Source organism: Magnolia sinica, chromosome 19 (genome assembly GCF_029962835.1).
Source record: "Magnolia sinica isolate HGM2019 chromosome 19, MsV1, whole genome shotgun sequence".
Taxonomy (NCBI): Eukaryota; Viridiplantae; Streptophyta; class Magnoliopsida; order Magnoliales; family Magnoliaceae; genus Magnolia; species Magnolia sinica.
Genome location: NC_080591.1, coordinates 55,494,178 through 55,504,222, shown reverse-complemented (window position 1 = coordinate 55,504,222; position 10,045 = coordinate 55,494,178).

Genomic DNA, 10,045 nt, shown 5'->3' with positions numbered 1-10,045 from the left:
ATGCATCATTGTGGGCTCCACATGGGGTCCACCATCATGTCTATATACCATTCAATCCGTTGATAAGGTCACACGTGCCTGGCTGAAAGGGAAAAACAAATTTCATCTTGATCCAAAACTTCTGTGGCCCATAAGAGGGTTTCAAGGGCAGACGTTCAATCCCACTATTTCTGATGACGTGGGCCACCTAAGCCTTGGATGTGGCTAATCTTTGGAGGGGGCCAACTTCTGGGAGTGGCCCACCTAATGAACGGCGTTGATGGTAAACATGCATCATGGTGGGGCCCACGGCTGGGACCGTGGGTCCCTAGCCCGTCCGCCCACAGCGCAGGATGCTTGTGCGTCCTCTCCTTGTCAACGGTAGCAGCGACACTGCTGTTCTGTTATATATATATATTTTTTTAAAAATGAAATCTTGAGGTTTTTCCTAGGTGGGGCCCGCATCAGGTGAATCCAGCCCAACCACTGGATTCCAGGACTCAAGATGGATTAAACAAGCCCAATATGCGATGTGTTTTGGGTGGGTAAAAACGTCAAGGTGGATTTCAATGGTAACAACTACCGTTTTCAACACTATGGCCCACCAAAGAATCAGATTTGCTTCCTATTTTGGCTTAACGCCTAAAATAATCTGGGGAATGTAATGGACGGCGTGGATTTAATCAATGGATCAAGATGAGGCCTGTATGACTGACCCACCCCAAGTTTTAAAACAAATTGATATTTTTGTTTCACCGACAATGCACCTCACTGTCCGTTCTCACTCCACTTTGAAGACGTGTTCAGCATCCCTGAACGCTAAACGGTTGTGTATGCAACATATCTAAGGTGGGCCCCACCCACAGGCGTGCTGCCTAGGTGGGCCACCAAATAGTTGGATGGTGTGGATAAGAGATACATCAATGTGGGGTCCATTCAAGTGGGACTCACAATCACATCATCATATAAAATAAAATAAAAAGAGGGAGAGAGAGAGAGAGATAGAGATAGAGAGTGGGACACGTGTGATGGAGGGACCCCGAGACTATGGGCCCTCCTTTGCATAATTTAAAACATACATCAAGTGAGTTCCATTGCATGTGGGCCCACCAAATCAAAGATCAACGGTGGAGATCCCTTCTCCACCAAGATGTAAGGTCTAGATGACTCCTTTTTAAGCTAGAAAATAAAATCATGATGGGATCCATGGAGAATGGCCTCATCATGGAATGATCATGAAGATCAAGGTGGACCATCGGCCACATCTTAGGGTCCAAAGAGAGATCCATACCATCGATCAGTAGGCTTCACTTGGCCCATTATCAAAACAATGAAATCTAGCCTATGGAAGCACCCACCGTCGATCTTCTTAGTCCGTTGGAAAGCCGATCTCCTTGTGCTTCACTTTAATGGAGGGAGATGGGGTTTGAATGGCTAGGATGAGAGATCTTGGGATGGAAAATGGGCCACACACATCTCACCTTCTCTCCTTAGAATGCATGGACATCCACCACTCTTGCTAGCTTGAAAAATGTGTTGAGAAATGAGAGAGAGAGAGAGAGGGTTGTAAAGGAGGGAGAGTGATGGGTGATGTGAGGTGAGTGATGGGTGAGGTGAGAGGTTAGTTGACTTAGTGGTTGCTTGACTTGTGGAGAAAGGAAGTATGGGTGCTCTTGTACTTGACATGAGGTGATTGATTGATTGATTGATGGATTAATTGATGTGACATGTTGTAGAGATTCTCTTGGGATTGCAAACGCGTGGTGTTTTCTCGAAATAAACATCGGCTCGCATCTTCTGGTCAGGGTATCGGATCGGTGCATAAGACGCGGCATTAGAACCGTGCCGACGGTGCAGTCGCAATGGTACAAGTCTCGAGTTGAGCCTACTCTGATATATGGGACATAACTCAAGATCACGCGCAACTGCTGTCTACGCATCGCAGGTCGCCGAAATTCGACGGGGAGGACCGCGGAAGCTTATGGAACAGTATGGGCTAGGATACGGGTCTTACATCCTTGGAATTCTTGAATGTTATTAATAACTCCAATCTGCTAGATGTTGGATTTGTGGGGAGTAGATTCATGTGGAACAATAACCAAGGTGGTACAGCGTGCATGTGGGCTAAATTGGATAGGGCTCTTATAAATTCTCTGTGGTCGGCTTCTTTTCCTAGGTTCTATGTCGAACATCTTCCTCGGGTCAACTCGGACCATGCCCCGCTGTTCCTGGTGTTTCCTCCTTAACACGCCTCAGTTCCAAAATTATTTAGGTTTCAACGGATGTGGTTACATCATGACTCTTTCCTTCAAGTAGCTAAAGCAGCTTGGGAATCGGCGGAAGTAGAGTAGCCAATGTTCAATGTGCTCCTCAAGCTCAAGAACGTCAAACAGGCCTTGAAGGTTTGTCATAAAGAGTCTTTTGGGAATATCTTTGAGCAGATCAAGCAAGCGGAGCGAAACCTTCAGGATATTGAATCCAGGATGCAGAAGCTGGCGCCATCAGCGATTGGGGACAGCCCTTCTCAGTCTGATTTACCAGCAGCCTCAGCCCATCTCAACAAGCCGAAACTTGTGGAGGAAATCTTCTAAAAGCAGAAAGCCAGGAACAACTAGCTTGAAGCAAGGGATAAGAACACCAAGTTTTTTCACTCATTTACTACAGAGAAGAGTAGGTGGGCAGAGATTAGAAGTATCCTCCTGGATATAGGCCAGCACGTGGAGGACCTCCCTAGAATTAAGGCCGCAACTGTGTCTCATTTCCAAGATCTTTTCGCAGAAGAAACCCCAGTGGTAGGGCCCGATTTGTTGCATGTTATCCCCTCTCTAGTCTCAATGGAGATGAATGAGAGACTCGTGGCCCCTCCTTTGATTGAAGAAGTCCATCAGGCAGTCAAGGACATCCCTCTAGAGGGAACGCCTAGGCCTGAAGGTTTTTCTAGTGTTTTCTTCAATGCCTACTGGAATTTCATCAACCGCGACCTCCATAAGGCAGCTATTTTTTTGTTTCAAGGGGGTTCACTACCTAGGGCAGTGACGGCATCTCTCATTTTCTTTATCCCAAACTCTTAGGCCCTTAAGAAATTCTCAAACTTTGGGCCCATTAGCCTGTGTAATTGTGTCTACAAAATATTTTCCAAAATAATTGCATCCAGACTAAGGGTGGTGCTGCCGTCTCTTATCTCCTCGAAACATGGGCCATTTATCCATGGCCGCTCCATTGTAGATAACATTGCTCTGGCATAGGAACTTTTCAGGGAGATGAATAGGAAAGTGCGAGGTGGAAATATTGTCTTGAAGCTAGACATCGAGAAGGCTTACGACAAGGTGAACTGGTCTTTTTTGAAACAGGTTTTAAGGCACTTTAGAAATGTTGGGCCAACTCGTGGTTCTCGGTGCTCATTGATGGGGAACCAGCAGGGTTCTTCAAGTCTGCTAGGGGCCTTCGGCAGGGGGACCCAATCTCCCCAAGTTTGTTCATTTTAGTGGTCGAAGTTCTTAACAGGGGTCTTGAAAAGCTGATGGAGCAGGGTACTTGCCTTCCATTTAAACTCAGGAGAGGATGTACTTCGATCTCTCACCTCTTATGTCGATGACACTTTATTGTTCCTCAATGGGGGCCAAAGGTCTCTTTGGGCGGCCAAGACATTTCTTCAGTCCTTCTAGGATGTCTCGGGGCAAAGATTCAATCTCCTAAAGAGCGCTTTAATATGCTATAACAACCTCCCAACGTCCAGGGTCAGATCTATTAAGAGAATTCTGAGGATGTCCTAGTCCCCTTCTAAGCTTACGTACCTAGGTGTCCCTATTTCAATTGGCAGGCTGAGAGCTAGCGCTTTCCAACCGCTGCTAGACAAAGTGGAGGGTTAGATTAAAGGTTGGTAGGCTAGGTGTCTCTCCCAGGCAGGGAGACCTGTTTTGGTGAAGCACGTTCTGGGTAGTATTCCCGTCCACTCGCTGGCAGCCGCGCACACCCCATCATTGGTCCTTGCGACTTTGGAGTCCCGGTTCACTAGTTTCCTTTGGGGTTGGGCTGAAGGTAGGAGCAAGCTTCACTGGAGATGTTGGAAGTCGATTGTGTCCCCTAAAGAGGAAGGTGGGCTCAGCTTCAGGAAACTTTTTAATGTTATGAAAGCCCTCAGGCTAAAGATGGCCTGTGCGGTAAAATACAATTGGGTCGACAGTTTGTGGAGCTCGGGTCAGGTGAGTGCAGCCTTTGGCGCTCTAACTGGACGGGCCTTGGTCCATTAGAGCAGCTTACTACGACCAATATTCCAGATGCTCTGCTTTCACTGAAGTTAATCATTTCATTGGTCTTAGTGGCCTGCTCCTACCGTCCTCCGTCTTCAGCTACCTCCCCCAGTATGTTGTTGAATTTATTTTTCAGGCCGATTTCTGCATTATGGCCGAACCTGATAGCTAGATCTAGCCCTATATGACCTCTAGTGATTTTTCTATCAAATCTACTTGGGAGATGAGCAGATCTAGCAATCCTAGGAAAGGATGGGCCAAGTGGGTGTGGCACACAAAGCTGCCACCTAGGATCACTTTGTTTGTTTGGAGAGTTATGTTCAGAGTTGTCCCAGTTGATGAAGCTGTCCAAGCATGAGGAATTTAGCTAGTCTCGAAGTGTGTTTGTTGCAGCGATTCCTCCCAGGGCCACTCATGCGAATCTCTTTAACACCTGCTCGTGTTCAGCTCCTTGGCATCAGCTTGTTGGGATTTCTTTGGCAGGTGTCACGCCCCAAACTCGGAGACGGGCTCACAAAATTCCCGATCGCCGAATCCGGCGCCGACAGCCTCCGTAGAACCCCATTCTCGGCTCCCAGCGCCCATTCGCCAGGTTCCGATCCTGGGATGCTACAAGGAGGATTTTGTACGTCAGTTTGATTCGTAATAAGCATAACCAAAGGCATAACCCACAAACAACAACCAAAAACTCCATCACATTTCCACTATAATCAAAAATTTTACAAGTACAATGAGCATAAGGGAAATACAATGAATATAGACCAAAACTCCAAAAGAAGATCAGCCACGCGTCCAAGCCTCAGCGCTGCTGCGATCCAACGTCACCTGCACGCAACGGTCGTGCATAAGCTTATAGAAAGCTTAGAGGGTGGTGAAAGTGTATGCTCAAGGTGATAATGTAGTCATGCAGTATCAGAGTAATGCGGAACATGCTGATGAATGCTAAGAATCCCATTAGCCGTACCAAGGCCATGCGGTGCAAAGAATGATGTCGGCCATACCAAGGCCATGCAATGCAAAATGCAAGTCAAGCATACAAATCCTCATCTAAGTCCACATGTCAATACGGCTCAAATCGGGAATATCACCGGGGTCTAGTACACTCCAAGCCAGATTGCCGCCCCATCGCGCGCAATAAGGTGAGTGGAAAAGACCTCACTATCCGCTTGCCAATATCGGGCTCGGCTCGTCAATAGCGGACCCATTCCCCGAGCCGGGACAGGACTCGGCTTAGCATTGCCCCCTACTCTCGGGCGGGTAAGGCGCACCCTTCCAACCGACCACGACACGGTGGAAAGCGCAACCGTCTGCGGTAATCGGCACTCGCGCTCATGCACCCACTCGGTCTAGGCGTTGGAGCAACCTCCGGTACCATAAGGGTTTAGGGACTTTCACCCATGGATATCTATCGCACCCCATGTAGAACAAGTATTTAGGTATCGATCGCGCACCACGATACTGCAGCGAGGCTAGCCTGATGTCGCTACGGTCGTATTTAACTATACCACACAATGCGAATGCATGAATCACACTATTCACATGCGGCAATTCTGCACGTATCGTGCGCTCATGTAGGGCAACATCCCCTGTACGGGAGCCAAACAATCTGCCCGAAGGCTTATGCTATGATCAGTCATTTCTCATATCAAGCATACGTATGATGCATATGATCATGAATCATGGAATTAAATATGTCATATGGGGTGGATGATGCTCATAATGAAGACGGGCCTAGACGGCCTACATATTACACATATGGGCCTATCAGTGGGCCCAAGGGAAAGTCATAATGCGGACATTTAACCACACTACACTTACAATGTGGACGTCAAACCAACATTGCTCCCAAGGCACGACTGCCACAAATATCATTTCATAAGTTATTTTGGGATCACACATTGCAATGGACCTTAGGTACATTCATTGGGCCCTTAAATACATCAAATTAGCCAAGTCATATGGGCCTTATATTCATTAAGTGGGCCACACCAATGGACCTTATGTACATTGCAATGGGTTATAACCCGGGGGCTTCAGAACATATCAAATAGGCCTAAGCTTATGGGCCTTACACGTGTCAAATGGGCCTCGACAGTTGGGCTCCATATGTACATCAAATGGGTCTACTCACCTGGGCCTTATATGTATCAAATGGGCCTCACCAATTGGGCCCCATGTGCACATCAAATGGGCCTCAACTCATTGGCCCCATTACATCAAATGGGCCTCGACCCATGGGCCCCTAATACATTAAATGACCTCGACCCATGGGCCTCTAATACATTGAATGGGCCTCGACCCATGGGCCTTTTATATACATCAAAGTGGGCCTCAACCATGGGTCACAAGTACTGAGGTGGGCCTCAATCACGGGCCTCCACATTAGTAAAAAAATATATACATATAATATAGTATATAATATGTATATAGTATATAATATATATACATAATACATGTATATAATATTATATGAAATATAATATTATATATATATATATACACACATGCGCACACATCACAGTGGGCCCACACACTCATCACAGTGGGCCCACACACGTCACAGTGGGTCCACGTCCACCGTCCAGGCGGACGGTGGGAATGAAGCACATACATCAATGTGGGCTCCATGTGGGGCCCACCATAGTGTTTATATCCCATCCGGACCGTTGATAAGGTCCAGCAGACCTAGATGAAGGGTGAAAATAATTTTCACCCTGATCCGAAACTTCTGTGGGCCCAAAAAGGGTTTCAATTCCACTGTTTCACACGATGTGGGCCACCTGAGTCTTGGAGCAGGCTGATTTTTGAGATGGGCCCACTTCAGAGAGTGGGCCACCTGATGAGCGGACTAGATGACATATAAACATCAACGTGGGGCCCACGGCTGCAGCCGTGGGTGGCTGTACGGCGGCCAGGCCGTCCGCCCGCTGCAATGCGCAGGCAGCGCTGCTGCGCTACTGACACAGCAGCAGCAGCTGCGGCTGCTGATTTTTTTTTTATTTTTTATTTTTGGCGTTTCTTAAGGATTTTGCAGGTGGGGTCCACCTCTTGCAGATCTGCTCCGTCCAATGGCTCTCCTTGCCTCACGACAGTCGAAACGAGCCCAATATTGGGCCTGTTTCAGTGTATAGGAGCAATATGGGACATTTCAATGGTAACCTCACTGTTTGCCATGTTATGGCCCACCTGAAAGTCTGATGGATCCCATCTTTTAGGTCAACGCCTAAAAAGGGCTTAGGGAAGGAATGGACGGTGTGGATTGGAGACATGCATCAAGGTGGGGCCTACATGAATGGGCCTCCTCCATTAGCTTGAACCAAGCTTTTATTTGTGTTTTTCACCAATCGTCCAGCGTCCTTGGACGCTGGACTCTCTGGCCGAGCAAGGTGGGCCTACTCATGAGGGTCACCACTGATGGACGGCGTGGGTACAATACACGCAAAGTGGGCCCCACAGGTAAGTGGTTTGGATAACCTACTAACTTCATGGTGGGGTCCATTCAAGTGGGCCACACAATCTCATTAACATCACAAAAATAAAATAAAATAAAACAAAGGAGCGAGAGATAGAGAGTGAGACCGTGTGATGGCGGGACCCCGGCACTATGGGCCCTCCTTTGCACTAAATCATACATCAAGTGGGTCCCATTTTATGTGGCCCATTAAAAATTAAATCCAACGGTGGAGATCCCTTCTCCACCAAATTAAACGGTCTAGATGACCCTAAACATACAAGAAAATAAACATCATGATGGGGTCCATGGAGAATGGCCCCATCATGGAATGTTCATGATGATCCAAGTGGGCCATCGGCCACATCTTAGGGTCCAAAGTGAGATCCAAACCATTGATCGGTTGGCCTCACTTGGCCCATCTTAAAAATATGAAAATCTACCCTATCAAGGCACCCACCACTTGATCTTCTTGCTCCCTTGGCTTCCTTAGCTCCTTGTGCTACTCTTTGATGGAGGAAGATGGGAAATTGATGGTTGAGATGAGAGATGAAGGGGTAGGAAAGGTGGACCTCACAAATGAAGTTTTCTCACCATGGGGGACTCATGGTGCTCTCTCTTGGATTTGGATTTTTTTTTTTTTTGAAAAAAAGAATAAGAGAGATAGTTGTAAAGGGAGGGAGAGAGAGAGAAAGAGATGGGTGATGGAGTGATGGGGGATGGTTTGGGTTGAAATTTGTGAAAAGGTGTATGGTTGTTGTTGAAATTTGGAAAAGAGGAGTGGTGAGGTGGAAAGAATGGTGGACTTTTGTAAAAGGTGGAGATGGGTTGATGTACTTGAGGTATGGGATGCTTTAATGGTTGATTGATGGGACTAATAGTAGAGATTCCCTCGAAATCTGCAACGCGCGGTGTTTCTTCGGAATAAACGCTGATCGGCATCTTCTAGCCTGGGTATCGGTTCGGTGCGCAAGTCACGGCGTTGGAACCGCGGCGACGACGCGGTCGCTATGATATAACTTTCAGACCAAGCCGACGTCGATGCGCGGGACCTGGCTTAGGATCGTGCGCAAATACCGAATACGGTGCGAAGGTTGCCGAAATTTGACCGGAAGGACCGCGGAAGCTAACGGAACAGTACGGATTAGGACACGGGTCTTACAGCAGGTTTTTCGATGTCGTGGTTTTGGGGGCCTCTTCGATTGAGTCTACATTAGGGCACTGGTGGTCCACCACATCACTGGATGGGAAGACCTATTTACTTAAGAAGTTAGTCCTAAGCCTCATTCTCTGAGAAGTCTGGAAGTTCAGAAACGCGGCGAAGTTTGATGGTAAAGTCCCCGCATTGGCCCAGGTTATTGTTAAAGTTAGATGGTGGATGGCCTCTATCAGTAGCTCTATCCCTCGGCCGAGATCCACGGCTACTTGCGAGGCCCTGGCGGAGCTTGGGATTGCTGCCCATGCCTAGCCTTTACAGCAACCCTTTATAGTGCGATGGCTGAAGCCCTCTCTTGGTTGGGCCAAGATCAATGTGGATGGTTCGACTTGGGACAACCCGGGCCTTTCTAGTGGAGGGGGTGTATGCAGAGGTCACAAGGGACATTTCCTATCCGCCTTTTTGGCTGGTTATGGGATTGGTTTGAAGGTTAGTGTGGAGCTTCGGGTGATTCATGATGGTCTATCCTACTATTTTTGCTTGGGCCTCTCAAAGGTTGTGGTGGAGTCATACTCTAAGTTGGTAGTGGCGTTTCTCAATGGTTCTATTGTCTTGGGCTGGAAATGGTCCTACTGGATGTCCAGGATTGATCGGTTTAGGCTAATGGGGCAGGTGAGTTTCGCCCATGCCTATCGGGAAGGTAATGCACCAGCAGACTGTATGGCCCGCATGGGTAGTGAGGCTCAACAAAATGTGTTGATTCGTAACTACTTGGACCTTCCAGTCCATGTTAGGGGTCTTTTGTTTCTAGATAGGGTGGGTCTTGGGACTATCCGTTATGTGCACTCTAGCGAATAGCCTAGGGCGCTTTCCGTTTTTATTTTTTTGGGTCTGTACGTAGCTGACCTTTTCTTTGCTTATGATAGGCATCCCCTAGGTCATTTTTCATGGGGGAGCTCGAAATGTCTAGGGCTTGTACATGTCTTTTGTTGAATGAATTACTGCGGTTAAAAAAAAAGTTTTAGTTTGAGTATAACTCCTTATCTTTTGGGCTTTAGGAGTTGTGCCCAACATGAAAAGTGCTTAGAATAATTAGGAGAGCATCGTGGCTCAGCCAAATAGGACACTTACTATTTTTGGCATGAGTTGAAAGCTTCCTGCATGAATCCCAGCGTCGTGTACCTTTGGATAAGCGCGCCAGTCTCCATC